This window comes from Propithecus coquereli, unplaced genomic scaffold (assembly GCF_000956105.1).
Source record: "Propithecus coquereli isolate 6110/MARCELLA unplaced genomic scaffold, Pcoq_1.0 Scaffold98, whole genome shotgun sequence".
NCBI lineage: Eukaryota > Metazoa > Chordata > Mammalia > Primates > Indriidae > Propithecus > Propithecus coquereli.
This window is the reverse complement of record NW_012156173.1, coordinates 5,882,269-5,885,715: the sequence shown is the minus strand read 5'-3', so window position 1 is coordinate 5,885,715 and position 3,447 is coordinate 5,882,269. Positions and strand designations below refer to the sequence as shown.

The 3,447-nt window shown below is 38.8% G+C and overlaps 1 protein-coding gene across 2 annotated transcripts in view; it reads right to left on the bottom strand.

Moving 5' to 3' along the window:
* PDE7B (phosphodiesterase 7B) overlaps positions 1–3,447 on the bottom strand; it is a 356,282-nt gene that overhangs the window by 67,374 nt on the left and 285,461 nt on the right. The window lies entirely within an intron of this gene.

The window sequence follows — 3,447 nt, the reverse complement described above, 5'->3', positions numbered from 1 at the left end:
ATATCAAGATATTTCACAATGTAATTTTGGAAGACATGAAATATATAAATTAAAAACTTCATTTTCTCGTTAATGATGCTGGTATGCTTAGTAAGTTGAAATTCACGTACTTCTACATGCATCTGAAATGAGCAGTTATGCTTTTTTCTGCTATAGTGGAACTGAGGCTCAAAAATTTAGACCAAGTTCTCATCCAACACTCTCCCTAGTCTGATGAACTTGTTCACTTGAATTAGAAAAGTTGTGAACACACCAGTTTACACATGAGGAAAATGTTTCCTAATGTCCCAGGAACGTTGTTGGCAAAGGAATCAATAATCTTGTACAGAAGCCACCTAGATGCCCCTGACAAGAAGCAGAGAGGGTATTTACTTTGTAATGGAGTGTATTATCTTTTACTGGTGGCCATAAAAGTCTTATCTTGTCAGTAGAGATATTTTAACGCTCATTCCACATATGCCTTTCAAAATTTGTTGACATCATGGTGATTGTCCAGAAATACCCCAAGCACATTATTTGAATGTCTGTCAAGGTGTGTTTTATTTCTGCTGAAATTATATGAATCACTCTGGGGCCACATAAGTGACATCTGCTGCCAATTCTGAAAGTAGAGTCAATTTAACAGTGTAGTAGGAAAATGTACAGCTTGTATATAAAGTACTTTTGGTTTCTGTCATAGCTTCTCCCATCTCTCCTTTTCCCCTGTGGAACTCAAGATCACAGAGATGGCAGAGGCAGAGGAAACAACGGGTAGTCCCTGGTCACAGCGAGAGACCAAAATCAGTTCATTGTTTGGGTTGTATTGTGCATGCAAAGGCATAATTCAGGGCAGGCAAAGCCTACTGTTCTCTGGAAATGTTGTCTGATTAAAACCATTTTTATTTTTAAAATGAATCTAGATTTACATGTAGAAAGAGGCAAACAAGTACATATGGAGATGAGCGGACTATCACAGAAGTTGTGTTTAGGAACACCTCAGTATTAACAATGGCATATGTGGACTCCAATCTATCAGCGGGTTCTCACCCATTTCCATGAATTTATTAAGTCAAAGTACAGGATAAAGTGGTTCATTGATTTATTTTTTTAAAAATTGAGTGCCTATTACAGGACAGGCACTGTTCTAGATGTTTGGTGAGATCCTATGGTTCTAGATCCTTCAGTGAGCAAAACCAAGATCCCTGATCTCATGGAGCTAACCTCTAGCAGAGAGATACAACCAATAACAATAAACATAAAAAAGTAAATTATACAATGTTAGAAGATGATAAATGGCGAGTGGGGAGAAGGAAAGCAGGGAACAGGGAGTCAGGAGTTCTGAGTTAGGGGGAGTCAGTGTTGGCTTCATGAGAGGGGACAATCTTATCAAAACCTGAAGGACACAAGGGAGTTGGGCCAGCAGATATCTGGGGAAACACTTTCCACACAGAAGAACCAGCTTGAATAACACCAAGACCGGGGATGTGCCTGGGGTGCTGGCGTGCGGAAGGAGCAGCAGGAATTTAGTATGGATGGAGAGGAGAGAAAAGGGGAGAGTGAGAGATGAGGTCTTAGAGGGGGCCTGAAAATTATATAGGGCTCGGTAGGCCATTGTACCGGCTTGAGTGAAATGTGGGGCCACTGCTACATTTTGAGCAGAAGAGCGATATGAACACACTTCCATTTTAAAAGGGTCATCCTGGCTTCTGTATGGGAAGCAGACTGTAGGAGCGAGATTTAAGAGGCTATTAAGAAAACGCCCTAGGCAAGATTAATGGCTGCTTCAATCATAGAGAGAGCAGTGGAAATGGTGGGATTCTAAATATATTTCAAGTACCTATAAGTTTTTGGCCTGGAGTACTGGGAGAACTGAGCTGCTGTCACCTGAGACGGGAAAGGCTGGAGTGGTTCGGTTTTGTATATGTTGAATGTAGATGTCTACTGGAGATTCAGGCGAAGGTGCTGAGTAGAAATAAGTAGATATAAAATGCAGAGCTTGAGGGAGAAGTTGGGTTAGATATAAAAGTTTGACAGTTGTCAGATGCGATGTCTATGGAGGAAGTGTGGATACAGGTGAGAAAAGGATTGAGGTACTCAACTTTAGAAGGGTACAGAGAAGAGGAGGGAAAATTTAGACTGAGAAAGAGTATTCCATGAGGATGGAGGAAGACCAAGAGAGCATCATTTTCTGGAAACCTGGTGAAGATAGTATAGCAAGGAGGAAGGTGTGATCATCAGAATCAAATGCTGCTAATGGGTTAAGGACAATGAAGTCAGAGTTGGCCCTGAACTGTATACAGCACTTAAAGAGAACACATTCTATTACATGCTTAGAAATAACACCACCCTGGTAGCAAGGAAAGCATCTAGCACTCAGATTTTGTTTTTTAAAGACAATTTCTCCCTAATAGAAGCCAGATCATCCTGGTGGAATGGTCAGTTCTAGGGCTGAGACAGGAAATGTACAAGATGGATGATAACATTTTGTTATGCCAGAAAATAAGGGAGAGCTCGAAAAATGATGGAATCATTAAAAATGACAGAGGAGACAACTTCAAGAGGTCCCTCTGAGCAAATATGGGAAAATTTGAGCCTCCAAATGAGAAATGGAAGAATGGATCATAAACCATTGGCTGAAGTAAGAACTAATGAGTCCATACTGACAGTAAGCACAGAAGTAAATAGATAAATAAGGAGAAAGGAAATCTCTTCCTTGCAGAATGTGCCAGCCAATACATGTGGAAGAAATAATAGAGCTGGAAAATTACCATTTTGCAGCCAACAGTAATAACTGATTCAGGTCAGGATCATTAATTGATACTAAAATTATTAAATGAAAGTTTAAAAAGGAGCAAGATAATTACATTATATCCAAGCGTCTATCCACAGGGGACTTATTAATTGGAGAAGGAAAAATGGGTGGTTTTTTTAGTATGCAGTGGGGGCACCATCTTCACTACAAAATCAAAGTTAACCTCACTAGTAATGGGAGGAACTGATATAATGCACTTCTTGGCGTAACGCATTGAGGACACAACATCATGTGTATAGTGTTCTTGCCAAAAATGCACATCTGACTCCAATAAAGAGGAAACATCAGAAAAATCCAAGTTGAAGGACACACTACAAAACCATCAGCCTTTACTATTAAAAATGTCAATATCATGAAAGACAAAGATAGCCTCAAGTATTGTTTCATAATAATAGATACGAGACAGTGCATTAAATGCAGTACATGTCCCTGAATTGGATTTTGGATCAGAGAAAAATTTCCATAAATGATATTATTAGGACAATTAGTGAAATTTGGATATGGACTTATGTATGAGATAATAGTATTGTATCTATAAATTTCTTGAATTTGATAATTGATCTATGGTTACACAAAAGAATGCCCTTGTTCTTAGAAAATACATGCTGAAATATTTAGCAATAAATGGTATGATGTATAAAACAAATTCTTAAGTG